Source organism: Artibeus jamaicensis, unplaced genomic scaffold (genome assembly GCF_021234435.1).
Source record: "Artibeus jamaicensis isolate MK-2021 breed Jamaican fruit bat unplaced genomic scaffold, CSHL_Jam_final contig_354, whole genome shotgun sequence".
Lineage (NCBI taxonomy): Eukaryota > Metazoa > Chordata > Mammalia > Chiroptera > Phyllostomidae > Artibeus > Artibeus jamaicensis.
This window is the reverse complement of record NW_026521803.1, coordinates 35,441,809-35,462,574: the sequence shown is the minus strand read 5'-3', so window position 1 is coordinate 35,462,574 and position 20,766 is coordinate 35,441,809. Positions and strand designations below refer to the sequence as shown.

At 43.7% G+C, this 20,766-nt stretch overlaps 1 pseudogene; it reads left to right on the top strand.

Annotated features, from left to right (window-relative positions):
* Positions 1–3,114: 3,114 nt before the first annotated feature.
* Positions 3,115–4,195, top strand: LOC119054133 (pre-rRNA-processing protein TSR2 homolog; annotated as a pseudogene).
* The last annotated feature ends 16,571 nt before the right edge of the window (positions 4,196–20,766 follow it).

The following is a 20,766-nucleotide window of genomic DNA, read 5'->3' as shown; positions in this document are numbered from 1 at the left end:
TCAAGGTGATTACTTTGGATGTGTACACCTGACATTGTGATTTACAATATGAAGGTCATACAGGATTTAGTCTTCTTTCCTTGACACAGAGCTCCAAAATGCCATTGAATGTCCTGAGTGATGAGAGCTTAACCATGTCTTAGGTTAATGAGGTGACTTTTGGAAAGCACCTGAGGAAGGGGTTCGATTGCCAGGAGAACCAATGAAGTGCTGAGAGCATGAGAACTCTCAGTCCTGCCCCCTGGGAGGAGTGAAGGACTGGAGCTCAAGTTTAATCACCATCTGCTTAGTGATTTAATGAATCATGCCTGTGTGAAGGGGCCTTCATGAAAACCCCACAGCAGGGGCTTCTGAGGGATTCTGGGTGGGGAGCACCTGGAGTTCGGGGAGAGTCTGTGCTCTCGGAGAGCACGTGGAGGCCCTGGGTCCTTACCCACACCTGGTTTTATGCGTCTCTTCCATTGTCGGGCTGTTCCTGAGGCCAGTAAGTAAAATGTTTCTCTGCCCTCTGTGAGCTCCTGCAGCAGATCAGTTGAACCTGAGAAGGGTGGGCATCTCCAAACTATAGCTGGTCCGTCAGAAGCTCAGGTGGGAAGGTGGGCTTGTCAGTGGAGTCTGAAGCGGGGCTGGGAGCCGGCTTGTAGGACCCGAGGAACTGAACCCTCAGTCTGTGGAGTCTGAGGTTATCTCCTGGTAAATCATTTCGGAATTTAGTTAAATTGTAGGACACCCAGCCGGTGTTGAGAATTGCTTGGGTGTTGGATGTGTGGGAAAACCACCCTGCCCGACATGGGAATTTGGGTATAAAGCCCCATGGTATGTCTTAGCACAGGTGGCAAACAGAAGGCCCACGGGCCGAATCCTGCCCTCCACCTGGTTTTATCCAGCCCAGCACCTTGTTTCTACCCGGCGGCAGCACTGAGCTCCTTGCCCCTAGCTAAGGAGTAGTTAAGTTTATACCGTCCTAAAACTGCATTCAGCCCTTTGAAGGCAACTGCGAGGCTGATGTGACCCCTGGTGAAAGTGAGTTTGACACCTTTGCCGTAGAGTATTTGTTTAAAACAGTCACGTTACTTGAATGTCATTTAACCCTACCGTATATGTATGTGCCTTGTCTCCCAATTGGACTATGAGCTTTTGAAGGAAGTGGCTTGTCTTACCTTCAGGAAAGCTCCGGAAATGGACATTTTTGATACTCTGTTGCCAATCATTGAACTTCAATGGCAGTGTGCCAGCACATTCGAAAAAGGTCTGATAAAAATGCAAGCTTTTAGGCTGTTTCCAGTGACTTCAGCTCAGTAAAAACAAGTTCAGAGGGGAAAATAAATGTTTTTTTCCCCCTAAAACTTCACAAAGGGAAAAAGCAAAGCTTCCCCAATTTTTTGGAAATGGAGTTGGATTGGGAATGTGAGAAGCCACAGGTGGCCGTGAAAAAGATCTCGGGAGGCACAGAGGGTAGCTTCCTCGGGCTTGGAGGGCAGGCGATGGAAGTGCGGACCTCAGCCTGGCCCTGGTCCCTCGGCGGAATGTTAACATCCAGATGCAGGATCAATTTCATGTTAGGTGATGACTGTGTTTCCCCGTCTTCCTCCCCCACTTCTTTCTTCAGGGGTGCCAGCCTCCTAAACTCTAAAGCAATGGGCAGCGGGCAGCTTGTCCCAGGCTAGTCCGCTGAACCTGTCCCTAAGCCCCCTTTTCTGTGACTTCCCAGTGAGCTAAGGCAGCCCAGCCAAGGCTTTCCTATTGCTTCTTCTGTGCTAAGCCCTTCCTCGTTTCGCTGTCCCCAGCTTTAATAAACTACCCTCATAATAAAAAATAATAATAAAAGTAACCCACCCAATGGGTGGTAGCAGATTCACCAGTGAAGGAAATTCTCCTGGGGTGGAAGCCTGCCTTCCGGTTCTCCTACCTGCCTCCCCTCCTTGAAGACTTTCGATCTGAACCTCCCCCCAACCCGGGGCCATTTTGGTCACTTCCAGGGAGGAAGCTGGTCTGCTGACATGTGTCCATCCTAACTGTGATGGTGATTTCGTATGTATCTTAGCACAGGGTAGGAACATTTTCAGAGAACCCCTTTGAAATGAGGGCCCCGGGGAGCCCCTTCGCCCTGCTGGCATGAGTGTGGACTGGGGTAGCCTCACGGATCAGCCATCTGTCCCTGCTTGGCCAAGCTAACCATGCACCAACCTGAGAGCCGGAATTCCAGTCCCGGTATTCACCCCATGGTTAGTTATGTGGAAAACAGTACCAGAATCAACTGTGCTTCAGGGACTCCCAACTGTAAGCCTACTTTTGCCTGACCCTGTAATTAACCCTAAAGAAGGCCCTGTGCACAGCGGGGGTTCAGAGCAGTCAGCATTGTTGTATCACCCACCACAAAGGCACCCACCCCTTCTGTGTGCATAAGATTTTCCACTGCAGGAGGGACAAGGTTATTTTTGGCTTTTCAGACTTGTGGTTAGAAAGGAGCTGTCCCGGGAGGAAATGTCTAATGTGGCTTCATCCTGAGTGCCGTGTGTCTAGATTTGTTCTGGGAAATGTACCTCCTTCTCTGCAGAGAGACCAGCTGCCCTTTGGGCTCAGTGGGCTGTGAACTGTTCTTCCTCAGCTCATGGCTGACAAGGGCCTGGGGCCTCTTGTGCTCTGCTCTGCCCGGTGGGTGGAGGTAGACCCCCCTAACTCAGCATCTCCACAGGGCCTACACTCATGACTTCCTGTCCCTTCTGCTGGACCTGCCGTAGAGGAAGCTGAGGCTCAGGCAGAAGGTGGGAGGGTTGTAGATGGTTCTCCTGAACATCCAATAAGAGCGGTGAAAATGAAAGTATTAATAATAGCAATGATAATGATGACTTTGAGGATCATTTAAAACTCAAATGAGGTTACTCAACACTAATTCTGTTAGAAGATACACTTGTAGCCATGGGTTCCTACCAACACCAGGTACTATCTTTGCGGTTTTACCTTTGCAACTCTTAGCATCCTTTAAAAATTCATTTTTATGGGCACTCTGAGCACAACAGCTCACAGTAAAATCTTACTTGCCCTTCTTGATGCTTCTTTGTGTTCTGGGAAGTCCCAAATCATTGGCCGGCAGCTCCAAGGATTTCCATGCCCATGCCCAGAGTGGAGTTAACACTGTGGGCCAGCGTGGTGCTGGGGGCCTGGCCCGCCTTGCAGGTTGCTGTGCAGAATGGCATCGGGGACGTGCGCAGCCAGGAGGAGGCCACAGGGCTGGGAGGCGCAGGGGAGGAGCACTGCTTCCTCAAGGCTGACTTGGAGCTGGAAGAGGCGGAGGGCTTCCTGGGGAAGGTGTGGCAGACTCTGGCCCGCAGAGTCCGAGTGCTGTGACTGAAGATGAAAACAATGCACACATTACAGCTGTCCTGTGGAGAAAAAGGGAAGGTGAGGCACTCTCTGAAAATGAGAGTCCTGCAGCCGCTTCTTTCAAGGGGAGAGCGCGCCGACCCTTGCCTGGACAGGCTTTTATTGTTTTTCTCAGGTCTTACATCAGAGAAGGATTTATTATCTATTACATAGAATATCACTGTCTACATTTTAGGTACAATCAAGGAAATGAAAATAACAAATGCAAAAGGGAAAGGCAGCGAGCTGATGAGCTCTGTCCTTGGGAAGATTTACACAGGCTTTGGAAATTACCTTGAAGGTAGACAGCAAACATCTACTGTTTCAGACCAGGGTGAGGGAGTTCTAGCAAGAGCAAGCCATACAGTCTGGATGCATTTTCTAGGCCATGGGAAAACCCAGTTTGAGGGTCTGGCTCCTGCCCACCACATCGCTTCTGTAGGTTTTCCATACAGGGCTGAGTCCCATTTGCCAGATCAAAACAAACCAGAGCTCATGACGAACAAGCTTGATACAGTTGTGGATGATGGGAATCTGCCCCAGGTAAGCCAGCAGCTGAAGACCTGTTCCACCACTTCCCAAGGGCTGATGGGGCAGCTCTGAAGAAAGTGCAGGGTGAGAGCCACTGCACCGATGACAGCCAGGGTGACAGTGAGGATGATGCGGACATCGTGGAGGATATGGAGGTCACAGCTACAAATGATGGGGCAGCTACTGACGGGGTCTGCTCCCAGCCTAAACCCTCTGGTCCAGACTCCAGACTCTTAAGGAAGAGGATATAGTGGAGGATGGTTGGACCATTGCCCAGAGAAAGAAACAAGTCGGGGGCTAGAAATGGTTTGGGCCCTGTTTGCTAGTTGTCTTAAGATGTTTTTGGAGGCTTGTGCACCTTTGGACTGGCTATCCCATCTCCACCCCCCCGACTCCCCCGTCTAGCTTCCCCCAAGGGAAGAAGAACCCTAGGGTCCTTGGCCTTGCGGTGGTGGGACCTGGTTCACCCCCTTCAGCCATAAGTTATGATCTGAATGGTGAATGATGAGGCCTGGCTTCCTAGCACAGTGGCATGGGTGCAGTCAGTGTGAAGAGAGGATGGGTGGATGTGGCTGGGGCCGGAGAAGCGGAAAGCTGTTGGACAGGCAGCAGGTAGAGTTATGAAGGCAGAGGACCAGCAGCACCATTCCTTCTGCTGAGTCAGGAGTAGTGAGATGGACATGCAGCTGGAAGAGGACACATTGGTGATGTGAATGAGAGTAGCTGCAGTACCTCCTTCACTTCCCCGCTGCCTGTACACACACACACACATACATACACACACACAGCAGCAGCAGCTCTGTACCCTAGTCCAGAAATTGGAATCTCCCAGAACATGCCCTTCCAGCAGCCCAGCCTCCAGCCCTGGGTTCCTGCAGGAAGTCTAAGACCTTGGCAAGGTGATGAGCCTGGGGAACCTGGGCTCTGTCTTTTGTCTCTTCCAACCTCTTCAACCAGTTCTATCTAGTCCACGGATGAAGTTTAAGACCTGAGTAAATAATACCTTAATGTTTAGTGTGCTGCGTGACCTGTTGTAAGTAGCCTTGGAGTCTTCCTTCTGGGAGCTGAGGTTCAGAGCTCAGTGAGGGAGCCAGTCTGGGCCCACCCTTGCAGTCTGGCCCTTCGGACAAGCAAATGGGAGAATAGAGCACTCTGAGTTTCCATAAGCCTGAATCAACTATATCTTTCTCTAAAAAGCAACAAAAAGTGAGCCAGCTCTGAGCACTATGCTCACAGCTCACTGTAAGCTGACTTTGTGGAGGTGTTGGAACAGTTTAATGTTACTCCAATTACTGCTGCTTAGTACTTAGGACTTCCTGTTGAAAGAACACAGGGTCTGCATTCCCCCCAACAGTGCACTAGGGTTCCCTTTTTTCCACATCCTCACCATCACTTGCTGTTTGTTGATTTATTAATGATGGCCATTCTGACAGGGGTGAGGTGATACCTTGTTGTGGTTTTAATATGTGTCTCTCGGATGGCTAGTGATGTACAGCATTTTTTCATATGTCTATGGGCCCTCTGTATGTCCTCTTGGAGAAGCATCTATTCAAGTTTGTGGCCCATTTTTTAATTGGATTGTTTGACTTCCTCCTGTTGAATTGTATAAGTTCTTTACATATTTTGGAGATTAAGCCCTTGTCTAATGTATCATTGGCAAATATGTTCTCCCAAAATATGTTCTCCTATACTATGGGTTCCCTTTTTATTTTGATGACAGCTTCTTTTTTTAATTTATTATTATTATTTTATTTTAGAGAGAGGGGAGGGGAAGGAGAAAGACAGGGAGAGAAACATCAATGCGTGGTTGCTTCTCACGTGATCCCCCCACTAGGGACCTGGCCCATGGCCCAGTCATGTGCCCTGACTGGGAATTGAACTAGCAACCCTTTGGTTCTCAGGCTGGCACTCAATCCACTGAGCCACACCAAGGGCTGGGATTATTTTCTTAGTTTTTCTTTCTGATAGTTCATTATTGATATATAAAAATGCCACCAATTTCCGAATATTAGCTTTGTATCCCACTAATTTGCCTAATTCATTTATTGGGTCAAGTAGTTTTTTGGGTGGAGCCTCTAAGGTTTTCTATGTATCTTATCTTGTTGTCCATGAACAATGACAGTTTTGCTTCCTCCTTTCCAGTTTGGATGCCTTTTCTTTCTTTTTCTTGTCTGATCTCTGTGGCTAGGACTTCCAGTACTATGTTGACTAGAAGTGGTAAAAGCGGACCTCCTTGTCTTATTCCTGATCTCAGTGGGAAAGCTTTTAGTTTTTGCCCATTGTGTATAATGTCAGCATTAGGTTTTTCATATATAGTCTTTATTATGTTGAGGAATGGCTCCCTCTATTCCCATTTTGCCAAGTGTTTTTATCATAAATTGGTGCTGGATTTTATCAAATGCTTTTTCTGCAACTATTGATATGATCATGTGATTTTTTTCTATCGTTTTGTTTGTGTGATATATTACATTTATTGATTTGCAAATACTGTACCATCTTTGCATTCCTGGAATAAATACCATTTGATCGTGGATGAGGGGGTATGATCTTTTTAATCTATTGCCGGATCCAGTTTGCTAATATTTTGTTGAGGGTTTTAGCATCTATGTTCATCAGGGATATTGGCCTATAATTTTCTTTCTCTGTTGTGTCTTTACCTGGTTTTAAAATTAGGACAATACTGGCCTCATAAAAAGAGTTCGGAAGTCTTCCCTCTTCTTGAATTTTTTAGAATAGTTTGAGAAGGACTTAGTTCTCCTTTGGATGATTGGTAAAATCCAGCTTGAAGCCATCTGGTGCAGGACTTTTGTTTGCTGGGAGTTTTTTGATTACTGCTTCAATTTCACTAGTTGTTATGGGTGTATTCAGGTTTTCTGCTGGTGATGGGTAAGGTTAAATGTATTTATAGTAAGGAGTGGGAGATCCCCCTCCCCCGCCCCTGCTATTCTCACCCTCCCCTGCGTCCATAAGGTATAAGAATCCAGGAGGTCTGATTTCAAAAAGATCCTGCGTTCTGTTCTCCGTTAGGAGGTGGCCTGTTGTCTGAGGCTGCCCGAGGGCAAACAGAAGCTTGCCTCGGGAATGTGGCTGGGTCTGTCTGCAGTGTAGTTAGTGCTCCCGACAGGACAGAGACCTCAGACCACACTGAGCTCACACAGCACATGGTACACACAGCGTTATGCCTGGTCTGGGAAACAGAATTTGTTAAATTTGACTTCACTTCCTTTTAAATCAGGCAAACAGCCCTGGCTGATGTGGCTCAGTGGATTGAGCACCAGCCTGCGAACTGAAAGGTCACCAGTTCTATTCCCAGTCATGGCACATGCCTGGGTGGTGGGCCAGGTCCCTGGTTGGGGATGTGTGAGAGGCAACCAACTGATGTTTCTCTCTCTTTCTTCCTCTCTTCCCCTCTCTCTAAAAATAAATAAGTAAAATCTTTAAAAAACTAAATGAAATCTGGCAGGCAGTTTGGGGGAAGTAGGTAACTGTTACCCACCTCAAAGCCTTTAGGTGCCTGTTGTTAGCTACTGTGAAGAATTGAAATGTGTATGTCCTCAGACTTGGTCCATGATCGTTTTTATGAATAGTCTTTTCATGGCAGACCGAGCAAGTTTATTTATCTACCAGGAACAGCTGTAACACCAAAGCTAATGGCTGAGTAAGGCCATGTGATCTGACATTCAGAGGTGGGCCCTGCCACACGTGCCATGACAGGGTTCCCTCCTTTCCCTGGGGAATCCACGTGTAACGAGCACTTTCATGTACTTGTAGGTGGGTATTAGAGTGGACGGTTCTTGGCTCAAAGCCTTGCTCCATTACTGTTATGTAAGGCAGGTTACTTAACCTCTCTGAGCCTTAAATCAAGAATTGTTTTAATTAAATTTATTGGGGTAACATTAATAATGTTATATCTGTTCCATGTGTACAACTTTATAATATGACGACTGTATACTCTACTGTGTGCTCGCCACCCCAAGTCTAGTTTCTTTGTTACTATGCATGTGACCCCCTTGACCCACTTTGCCTCCCGCACCCACCCGCTTCCTGTCTGGTAGTCATCATTCTCAGACTTCCTTTTTACAATGGTAGCTATCTTTATTAGCACCACTGTAAAGCCTACTTTTTCTCCATTTTTACCCACAACCTCAGCTCTTACCTGTGCCAACTCTTCCAAATGCCTTCATTATATAGCTCGGTGTTTTACAAGTTTAGCGGGACACTAGAATCTCTAGGAGAGCCTTAAAATGTAGAAATCATAGCAGATTATAAAAATGGCTATACTATTTCACTATGGCAATGTGATTGTGCAGCATTTCCCCATTAAAAGGTGGACTCTCTTTCTACTCCTGCATCTGTGAATGTGGGCTCTACCTATTATGGTTTTCTTTGGTCAATAGGATACAGCTGAAGTGACTCCCCAGTTCCAGGCTTAGGCCTCAAGGCTGTCCAAACAAAAGCCATCTTAGACTGGCCAGTCCCAAGGCATGTGGGGAGCTGGCTCCAGATGTACCAGTGAGCCCAGCCTAGACCAGGAGAACCACCCAAGTGAGACCAGTCCAAAGTGACAACCAACAGGACTGTAAGCTGTTACAAGGTTCTTTTAAGCCACTATGTTTTAGAGAGGGGGTACACAGCACAAGCTAACTAATCCATAAATCTGATAGGTCTGGGTGGGACCTGAGTATCGGTACATTTTAAAAGCTCTCTGGGTAATTCTAATGTATAATCAGAATTGAAAACCACTGTCTAGATAAAGGCACCTACAGCTGGGTCCTAGGTGGGACTTTCACTTAGACCAAAGTTTACTTAGTGGAAGTCCTTTCATGCTCAGGGGTATTTCAGTTTAAAATGAATAAAAGTACTCTTTAAGTATTAATTTATAGAAAATAATAAGCTAATCCCTGGCTGGTGTGGCTTAGTGGATTGAACACTGGCCTGTGAATGGAAGGTTGTGGGTTTAATTCCTGATCAGGGCACATGCCTGGGTTGCAAGCCAGGTCCTTGGTGGCATGCAAGAGGCGGAAAAAGAAGATAAAAAAGATGAACAGTGAAAGGACAGCAAATTCACAGTTATTAAGAACCACACCTAAAACAAAAGCAGACTAAGAGGACAGCTAGATCAGGAGCAGAACCATAGAAATAAAGATCACATGGAGGGTTAGCAACAGGGCAGTGGGAGAAGGAGAAGGGGGGAGAAGGTACAGAGAATAAGTAGCATAGATGGTAGGTAGAAAATAGATAGGGAGGAGGGCAAGAATAGTATGGGAAATATAGAATCTAAAGAACTTGAGACATGTGGTCATAAACTAAAGGGGGGATTGGTGGGGGAGGAGGTATGCAGGATGGAGGGGAATGAAGGGGGGAATAGAACTGTAATGACATAATCAATAAAATATATTTTAAAAAATAAAAATAAAGTTAGTAGCTGGTCAAAAAAAAGAGGCAACCAATCAGTGTTTCTCTTGTACACTGACGTTTCATTCCCTCTCTTTCTTCCTCCCCTCTCTGTAAAAATAAATAAATGAAATCTTTAAAAAGACAAAAAAGAGAGAAAAGTACTTTTTTAAAATTTATTTTTAAAGATTTTATTTATCTTTAGAGGGGAAGGGAAGGAGAGGGGGAAGGGAAGGAGAGAGGGAGAGAAACATCAATGTGTGGTTGCCTCTTGTGTGTGTCCCCTGCTGGGAACTGACCTGCAACCCAGGCATGTGCCCTGACTGGGAATCGAGCCCTGATTGCCTGGTTTGCAGGCCCGTGCTCAATCCACTGAACTACACCAGCCAGGGCAGTACTTTTTTTAAAAAAGAGAAAGAAAATAATGAGCCAAGAAGTGACCTATACTAAACATTAAAATATCTTCAAAATCTTTTGACAAAAGACAGAAGGGACTTTAGATATAATCTTTAGATATAAGCTATCACAACCTAACCTTGTTGGAGAAACTGAAGCCCAAAGAATTCAATGACCTGCTCAAAGCCATGTAACTAATTTGTGGCGGAGCCTAGAATCCAAGTGAGGTCTCCTGGCTCCAAATTTGTTTGTTTTCTTCATTCTTTTATATGGTGACAACAATGTGATCCTCTTTTTGACTTACCACACATGGGCTCCTATGAAATCTGTACAAGGATAATGTTAGGGTGACTTACCTCTAAAGTTTTCATGGGTTAAGAATAAGGCTGTCTTACAGAGACAACCCTAACAGTTTGAGATTGCTAACATGAATGGCAGATTTGTTCATTATAAAGTGGGCCTTGTATCCTGGCAGTCAGAAGAAGTTGCAGTCCTACTAAGCAGAGCAACTTTGCTGTTCTTTATAAAACCACAATGGGTCACACACAGTAGTGGGGGAAGATACTTAATCTTTTCCATGAAAAAAGAAAAAAGCCAACTGAGCCATGGTCAATGAATGAAAGCAGTTTATTTGACATTAATTGCAGAATTTACAGCACTACCATTTAATGATAGGAATAAAAATAGAAAGAATCCAGTGTAAGCAATGCTGCAGACAAAACATCAGGGTGGGAAATGAGCAAACCGAAAATGCAATTGACATTCAAAGAAATCTTTCAAAACACTGGGAGTTTATCAAGCAGTGGGCAGCCCCTTGCTAATGGTGTGTGGTCCTCATCCCCACCAGGATTTCAGGGTTGCCACCGAACATACACCCTGTTGACCATCCCTGGAAAATCCTTCAGCACAGTCTGACTTAACATGTCTGAGACAGGGCAAAATCTGGGTTATAATATGCTTTGGAAATTTAGCTCAGGGTGAAAAAAAACGAGAATGTGAATTAACTAGGGGTTTCTTTTTTTTTTCCAAAACAAAAAGGAATGCCAATTGGAGGGTCATGTTTTCCTGATGTTAAATATGAGCAGTAATGTCAAAAGAATTGTCTATGGAAATGAAAGTTTAAAGTTCCTCCCTCCACTATAATTTTCTTGGAAATAATATTGGTAAAGGCAAGGAACCAGAATCAAAGGTGTGCACGTGAGTCTTTGATCTCTTGTCACCTTGGAATCTGGAGAGACCTATGAAAGGTACCTGGATTTCTATGAAGGCTTGGGTTGCTGGAAGAACTGACCTAGAAGCCACTCAGAGAACATGGGCTCCCACAGGGAAGGTTAACCACTGTGTAGCCATTTCCCCCATGGCTTAAAGAGTCTCTTCTTTCCATTTTATAACTTTAAATAGAGCTGGGGCAAATTCTTCTCTCTTTCCCTCTTCCTCCCTTTCCTCATCTGAGTCACCTTGAAAACCATAAAGTAACCAACAGATTGGAAGAAAGGGTTCAAGCCACACAGGCCAGCATGTGAAATGAAAAGGACTGACTTGATCCAGAGAACAAAAAATCAATGAAAGAAAAGATACTGGGACGTGTTCTCACACCAGTGGGAGGATGGCCTCTCTAGTAAGAGTTCACTGACCAAGAAAAAATCAACAGTTCCTGTACTAATAAAATGTTAATTGGTGTAGAAAGATCACAGTAGGAAGGATGAAAAAAAATGGCCAGGCTCTTTCTCTGTAGTCTAGAAAAAACACCTTCTTGGAGAAAAGCAAAGGCTAAAAGAAGAGAATTAATCGAGGTTGGTCGATCTTTTATTGTCTTTGCCCATGAAATTCTCTGGCATCCTACCTCAGGTAGAAACTGCAGGGCTGTAGGATTAAGGGGGGAGGGATAAGATTTGGTGATTGGAGGTATGGATTGGAAGAGAAACCAGCACCAAGAACATGCCTGTACCATCTTGGTCTCTGCCCACCAAACTTAGATGGTGTCAGCCTTCTTTTAGGAATTCCAATTCGCCAGGCGTCTTACAACCTGTCATGGTAGGAAGTTTCCTGGTACCATTTAGACTAGTGTAGCACTAAACAACACAGTAAAGAAAGGAAGTAATTTAGCTTTAAGTATCTATTAATGATATAATTACCTAACCAATAGTCTTTGAATTCTTAACTTTTCTTACTATTGTGGCAGGTTTCCTGTCATAATCTGAAGAAAAAAACAAAAACCCAACCTGTCCTAGACAGTGTATGGATGCTTAAGCTAAATGCCAAATTGAGACAAAGCAAGGAAAATGGAGGGGAAACCCCCAATTTCTATAGCTTTTGAATAGGTCTTTCAAGCAGAGATAAAGTAGGCTTGATGGGCTATTTTCTTGGCTCAGTAGCTGTGGTCCAGCCTGTCCCCTAAGCAAGACGCAGAGCATGGGCAGCATTAATGGCTCTGGAGAGAGCGGCCAGGCATGAGAGGCAGCGGGGTCTCCTCTCCCCACTTGTATTTCCCCAGACCAAAGACCTGGGAATAGCTAAAGCATAAGTTAGAAACTAAACAACAGAAAAACCCATCCATCCCTTTCTTTGTTTTCCAAAGAATCATCTGCACAAACTATAGATGGAATAACTAAACCAGTGTGCAGAGGAAGAGTGATAAGGGGGGCTGGATTTGAAAGAACCTCCCCTTTGGGCCATGGGGATCTGGACCCTTTGCAGTAGTCAAGGTGGAGGAAGACACTTTTGGCGATGGCACAGGCAAAGCCAACCAGGTGGGCCACCCACGGCCTTGGCTGATGGAGCCCAGCTTGGGGAAAGGTGAGTGCCGTGTCTGGTGGGGCGCAGAAGCTTGAGGATTACTATTTTCTCTTCTTGCCTTTTCTGTAAGAGTGGGAGCCTGCCATCATGCTGGCATGTGCTCAAGGCCAAGGGATCTTGGAGAAGTGCTGGGGTCAAGACAGGGTGAAGTGAGAAGGTTTGGGCCCAGCTCTGTTTAAACAAACAGATAGTTATGGAGATCTCTTCCTAGTGCCAAAATCTACCTTCTAGCCCCTGACCTTTCATTTCCCAGGCCAGGCCCACATTCCCACCGTGAGCAGGAGCGAAATCCAGGCCAAGCTGAGGTCAACTCCACAGCTCTGTGTCTCCAAGGAAAAGGACACCCACGGGCACAAAGCATCGAGTAAAAACCCTTTAATAACAAAATAACATTCACCATGTAGCTATGTCAGTTGTCTGGGAAACTCAGCTTACACTTGATTTAACATATCACTTTCCACAAAGTTTAAAAACAAATTTTAAAAAAGGACATGAGATGGCATAACAAAATATACCTCCGGTTTCATGAGACAAGTCTTCTTGGCAAATCTTAGCGGGCCAGACCCAGGTGTTGCTCCTAATGAAAAGGGCTGGGCCCCTTCACATCTCAGACACTCCTCTGCTTGCTTCGGATGGAAAATGCATTTGAACCTTGCAGGTACTACAGTATCTGCATCAGGAGGAATAGTTTGTGGGTTTGTGAGTGTGAGGAGAACTTGACTGAAACAAATAATCGATGCGGTTTATTGCAGAAGAACACATAAAGCTTTCTGGAAGATTAAACACTATTACAATCATTAACTGTCTTACCTAAGCCAACTTAAAACTCTTGTATCCATTTCCATCTTTGGCAGGTTCATATGGGGAAAAATTTAAAAAAAGCAGCTATCTATTACAAAGCTTTCATGATCACAATCTACTTTATAAGGCCAAACAAATGTTTCTTTGTGTTATTAATGAAAGCGCACTCCCAGCAGAGTCTCACTGACAGGTACAGCGAATGCTCTACTGTTGGTGATTTCTGATGTTTTGCATAGCAGACTTCTGCTTTCCCACCACTGCGCTACAGTCTCCTGTGCACAGTGTGCTGGGCAGTTGATTTGGCTTTATGTCAAGCATTTCGGTTTGGAAAATAGGAATGAAACTTGAGAGTAGGTCTCAGAACCGAAATATAAGACAGTACAAGTTGGCCCAATCCAATGCAACTGAAAAATACTTTTTTGAGATAGGCCTCAGATAACTGGGGAGTTTAAACCAAAATGGTTTCCCTAAACTGGGGTTTAAAGCTTCCTTTAGCACCGCCTCCCCCCACAACTTAGGATAGAGGTGACACTGTCCAGCAGGGAAAGAGTGAGTTGTAGAGTCATCTCTGACCCAAGGGAGGAAGAAGCATGATATAGCTACACAGGTGATGGTGTGGGAACGGCCATCTATTTTTGCCCAAATCACGGGAATAGTTGGTAAAGTTGTCCAAGAGAATGGACCAAAAAAAAGCCATAGAATAATTATTGATATTGATGCCATTGGAGGTTCTACTGGGAACTGACCTGACAACAAAATACTAAAAGAAACCAAGCACAATCAAAGTGGCCATTCCTAAGCAGGGATCCAGGAGAGGCTTGAGTGGGATGAATTCACATGTCCATGTACATGGCCAGTTAGGTCTGAGGTCACGGACATAAAGCCAAACTGATGCCTTTTAGTGGAGACTGAAAATGCAGAGTTGAGCTGTCCTTCAGTGCTTGTTTCCAAGCCCCCCTCGCATAGTGTGAGACAGCTGGGTCCTGAGGATCCCAGTTGGGGACCACAAGGAGGCTAACTCAAGCTCCGAATGACCTTTCTCATAAAATTTGAACCTGGTCCAATCTGACTCATTCTGAAATCCAACAGATGTACAGGTATTTTTGAGGTGAGACATTTCCCAACAAAACCATTATGACCACCGTCTGAGGCTGAACTGTGGACATGTTCACAGTTTAATGTATACACAACTGTTCCACGACTGCTAACAAACGATCGGCGCCCATGCATAAATAAAGTCCATTGAACCAAAGGGGAGGGTCTAGTTCCAAATGAAATGCTGCTAGTAAGACCACAATGCATCACACTGCTAACTTTTTAGCCTCATGCATAAAATTATAGCACTGATTGGCAGTTGCTAATTATAATACTACACTGTTAACACAGAACAATTAATTGTTCAGACCAAGTAGCACAAATGTAGAAAATAATCATTTCTTTTTCAGCAGAGCAAATGAACACAGATTGTTTCTTCAGCAAAATATGAAACTGTAAACTTTGGGCTCATTCTGCAACTTTCCCCAATCCAGAATAAATAAAATCCAAAGGGGGAAAAAAAAGAACATACATTGTTTTTTAAGCGCACCTTTTCGTCTATTACAAAAGCACAACCTAAAATGTATAAAGCTTTTTTTTTCTTTTTTCTTTTTTTAAATCACAGTTACCAAAAGAAACAGTGAATAATTTATTACATACGCTATAATAACATTACTCTAAACACTATTATCTATGAGGTATATCTGAGAAAATTCGGTAAGGAATTGCGCGGTCTGCATTGCCAACATGCCCAGGTTCATATTAAAGCTTTGGAACCATGAAGAACTAGAAAAGGGGGAAGGGCGGGGGGAGCAGAGGAACAGAGAGAGAACCTTTGGTATTAGTACAAATCTTGTTCTTTGCAGGGTTGCATTGCAAAGCACCACAGTACAATAAGCCCACCAATTTACCTTATGGAGGCCCAGTTGAAGCTGAGGTATTCACAGGAAGGATTAAAAAAAGCAGAGAGGTCCAGACTGGCTAAATCGTTGCTTTGGTTCAAGCAAGGCACTCGTCCTGTGGTTATGTCACACTTTGCAAGTGAAGCATGAGGCTGAGGGGGTTGCTGAGAAGGGGTCTGCCAATTAGGGATGTTTTCTGTGTTCAGGCTGCCGTCATCCTCTTCAGGTTCCCTCTTGTAGGGGCCTGGGGGTGGGAGGGCGGTGTTGGCTCCTGGGGGAGCGCTCTGATGCTTTACGGTCAGATCTTTATTGTGCCTCCCAGGTGTTCTGTGAATTGGTTCCAGTAGGAACTGGGCAGGAAAACCAATGCAATTTGCTGTTTGGAAGGAAGGCCTTACAAGTCTGCCATGGACAAGGGGAAGACGGAGCTTTCAGCTTGTTTGGACAGGAGGGAACTTTGACATGTCACTTTGGTGCTTGGACACTACAGAAAGGAGGTGAGTGAGTTTCCTAACAGAGGCCAATCTGTCTTCTAAATTCCTCTACCAGCTACACTCTGTCGAGGCACGTGCTAATTGGTCTTTTTCCTTCTTAGCTTCATTGTCTAAATGGTCCCTTTGAAAGCTCAGAGATAACCACATCATGCGAAATACAAAATAGTAGTGCTCAGTAAAGAGCTACAAAGATGAGGGCGGGCCTTTGCACGTGTCTCAAATTTACTTGGTCGGACGCTGAGAATGATTCATTGGCTAACATACAAGTCACTCTAATGAATGGGTCTTAATGGGGACTGAATTATTTTATGAAATCCAAAGAAGACCAATTAATTTCATGAGTAAGAAGGGAAGAGAGAAGCAACTTAAGTAATCATTTCTTAAACTGACTCATCCTTTCCTCTGAAATTTTGGGTCATCTTTCATTTACAATAAATAATCTTAAATGTAAGGCTTCATTTTCTCTCAGAAACACAGAGTTGGACTAGAAATGAAATACAAACACACACAAGTCAAGAGGAAAAGGGAAAAGCTGAACAGCTGAAATGTCACATGTGCAAACAGTGATCCAATTTCTCTGATACTGATCTAAAAGATCCATAATAATTAAACCGAGCAGGCCCACTCTCTCCTCTCACTGCATGAAAGGAGTGTGCACGCCACACTTTGTCATGGGGAACTTCAGCGGGGACCCCCCTGGATCAACGTGCACTTCCAACATTTCAAGCCTGGCCACCTTTGCAGCCACAGACCCTGTGTGTCGTTCTGGTGCGATTGTAACTAGACAAACACTGAAATTCCTGGGACTGTTTTTACCCACTGAAAATGTTAAGTGATAAGTCCCAGGCCCTACTTCTTGCTAAAGGATTGCCACCTTGCTCTCTGCCCATGGGTGGCCCATCTCGTGCAGAGGCAGCACTGGACCCTGGGACAGGAGGCTTTTGCCTCTGCGTAGCTGTTTAACTCAGATAACTATTTCATTCCTCCAGGCCTCCAGGAGTGGTGGACTGAATGACTTCTAAGGCCCCTTCTACCTCTGCTGTTCAGTGATTAGAGTTTCTATGGTCCAGTAGTTGGAAATCTTTACCCGGATAGCTCCACAGCAGGAATTAGGTCACGGCTAGGATGGAAGGCCACTTCCAACCAGACTTCTTTGCCCATTTGGAATTGGAATTTAAGGAATCCAATTACAGCAGCATTGGAACTTGCATCCTGAACATGTGACCGGGACAGTGAACGAATGAGAGGAACACAGAAAATATCCCTTTCTGATTGGCAGCCGCTGTCGCACAGACAATTCTTTCTGTGGGGAATCTGAGCTGTGGCTGTACATACCATGTGTCAGAGAGAAGAGTTAAAATTATAAAAGAGCACAAGCAAAATGCAGACCGCACAGAGAAAGAAATCTTTGGTATCTTTGGTGTCTCAACACGATTAAAATTACAAATGGAAAAAGTCAGTGAGGTAGCCTTCTTTGGTTCTCACTAGAAATAGAAAGTTTTTCCTTTTTTTTTTCCTTTTTTCTGCTTTTTTCCCCTCCTTTTTTGTTTCGTTGTTTTACACACACACAGAGTTCATTCTTGGAAGCAGCTAGTGTAAGGGTTTCTCTCTTTTTGTTGTTATGATTTTTTTTAGTGTATTTTTCCAGTTTCTGTATAGAAGCCCCGAAATCCAGGCTGGCGAAGCAGGGTCTTGGCTTATGTTTTCTGAATGCACGGGTGCAGGTTGGGTCATCATTGCTTGTCCACAAACTTTGCTCTGTTGTTCTGACTGCAAACAAACTATAGTACTCTCTGTTGTTTTAAATAAAAAATATAAACTATACAGTGCACCTTTCACAGATGCTGAATAAGTTAAATAAATAAGTTACACTATGAAGACTCTGTGGGCCCCAATAATTAAGAGGTGAAGTTCTCCTGGTACCACGTGGGGCTCTGAACTTAAGTTAAATAATTTAATAACTGTTATTTAAACTATTTTTAAAGTTAATTCAACAAGGAAACATAACTCAATTCTTTTTTCTTTTGTAACCTGTATTTCTTCCCTGTCTGTAACAGAATGCTACTGCTTTATAAAGCAAACTAAACTTCAAGAGAATTCTACAAGTGATTTTTGCATCACTGATGCACACCGCTCGCTGGTCTAGGTTTTGATATAGCACAAGGAGTAAAGTCAAACTAAGGAAAGATGATTAAATAATTACCCGAATCCTATACATTTCTGTGCTAGAAACTAATTTAAATAAATTAATTACATTAATTGTACTTTGCTTGTTGGGTCATAACCCAAAGAGACAAGAAAAACAAATTTTTTTACTGTCTTCATTTTTTGATGGACAAAATGTATTAACCTCTTCAATAGTCTAAATGAAAATAAAGCAGGAAATTATAACCTCTAAAACTTATTCATGTTCGTAAAGACCATTCCGATGTGACAAGCATGAAATAAAATCACCGCCCCTCCCCTCTAGCTCGCCCAGCTCCCACAACATCAAGTCACCACTGTCTCAGCCCTGGGAACCAGGGCCCACTTCTTCCCTATTAGTTTGTACTTTGTTTTGCTATTTTTTTCCTTCTTTTTTGTTTTTTTTTTTCTGTCTTGTCCCTTTTCAGGTCTTTGGATTTAGCTTTAGTTATGAGAGATCCAGAATAAAGCTATTCAACCGAAGTACTCAAGCATATGTACCGTTCTTACACAGATGATTCCATAATCCAAGGTCTCTTGAAAGTCTGAGCTGATCTTGGATGTGCCCAAATGAAAGCAGTTCCAAGTGCACACAAGGAAGATGTTGGGATACTCTTTTTTCCCCCTGCATTTTAGTTTTTAGTGTTACAATAAATAATGAAAACAATGTACATTGTAGAAGTTCCACATGCATGTGAAATGATCATTTAAAATTTATTTATTGTAACAGATGACAGTATGGCGATGTCTGCACACACGAGTCTGCGCAGTCTACACACGCACGGTAAAGTGTGTTGCTGTAAGGATGTCTATGAAAACACATGGAGAGATGTATGTAAATCTGGCTACACCCGACTGACAGACTGACTGTCTAGGTTTTAGACAAGCTTATCTACGAAGGTTTATACTGTCCGAAACGCCTGCTGTAAAAGATGGAGCAGAGTGGAAGACTTCCATGGGATGACCAAACCAGTAGCAATGTGCTTTTTCCTACACACATTATCTTTACTAAAAAGGGATTAACTGGCCAATTTGGCATCTGAGAACCATGAGCATTTCTAGTACCTGTGGGATTCATGCAACGGCCCATCCGTTATAAGGCCTCTGTTAGAAGCTTTGTGTCTACCTATGTGAAACCATATATTATTTTAATAATTATTTTGCATTTTATAATGCATTCTGAGACTCCCTAACACAAATAAGCAAACCCTCCTTTTTACCTGCCCTTGGAAAGAAACGAATCGTGGGCAGAATATGGGCATTGGGGCAGCTACATTTAGAGCCAATGTCATTAACTTACGAGACTTATACAAATTCAAGCGTCCCTTTTTCCTTGAGTAAGGGTTTTGTGGCCTTTTTTGACAACTAGAATCTGCTGTCTGAGAGGTAACTTAGTCTTAGGGAAGGGCACAACATTACGAAGTCCTGCAGGTAAAGATCAGAAAGTTACAGGCACCAGCCCTTCCCCCCGCCCCCACCTCCTGGTTCCTCCTCACTCCTGGGTAGGTTAACAAGTCTGAATCACAGCATCAGCAGCAACAACAACAAAAAATCAGCTCAGTCTGTTAGGAATCAGGACAACTATCATCATAGTACACTCGTGTCTGGATCTTGGGGTCCACCTGAACCACATGTATCATTTCTTTTTCTCTATTTTCTCCATTATTTTTCAACAACACAGGAGGCCAGCCTGTTTTGTTTTGGGTTGTTTTTTTTTGGGGGGGATACCTGAAAAAACTCCTGCTCTACAACTTCCTAGAAACCAGAGTTCACTGCAAAGGCATAGTGCTGTGATGCTATGCTAGTGATAGTCACACGGACACTTGAATAATCCTGTGAACATTTTCAAGTGGGGAAGTATCATCCCCTGTAGATCCAGGTGACAGCGGTTTAAAAAAATCCATTCATCTTTAATTTGTTGGCATTAATAGGTGGGTATCCAGCACAGATAAGGTAAAAATAGTTGATTATATAAAAGGTACTAATATTTGACTTTAAAACACACTGTTTGACTTACAAAAATGCGTGTGTGTGTGTGTGTGTGTGTGTATGATTTACCTTCCTGATTTTTATTTTACTTTAGTTTTAAATGACAACTAGCTTAAGGTTCCTAAACATATCATTGCCAAGAGCCTGCAGGCCCAGAGATGTGGAGGATAGAGAAGGAGAGGTCCCAGTGCTCTTCAGACAAAGCCCCAGGCTGGGTCCGTCACTCCTCCTCCTCACCTGTACCTTGAAGTGGTACATATAACCTACACACTATGTTACATTTCAAAAAGCCTTTAATATAGGGATTGAGTTTTTATTATTGTTGCTGTTTTCCTTTTAAAAAATATTGGCTCTTAATAAAAATTTTCTGGAGTGAAAGAATTCTATCCCCAGTACCAAAATCACATTGAAAATAAAATTAAAGCAAGTCTCTTTACCTAAAGAAATAAAGAAAAGTATTTTTCCACTCAGTAGCCTCTAGATTTCTGGTGCCTTAAGAATGTGAATTTTGGTTCAGAACTGTCCCTTCTGTTGCTGATGGCTGAGGCGTGCCTAGAATTCTTCCTGGGGATTGAGGAAATGGATCCTACACCACAACAAGATCAAATGATGATTTTTCCCCTGAAATTATTAACTTAAAATATGATTTAAAAATGCTTGAGGAAACTTATGGGTGAAATTCTGTTACCATTCAATTTGCAGGGATTTTTTTCATTCAGATTTTTAACAAATTGAAATTCTGTAGGGCTTAAGTTTTTGATACACAGATATATAGATACAGACATGTATTTATATATGCATGTACATAATTTTCTAAAAGCAAGCATTTCTCTCTGGTATGATGCTATGTGGTGAGATCTTTATCAAAAGTCCTTGGAGGA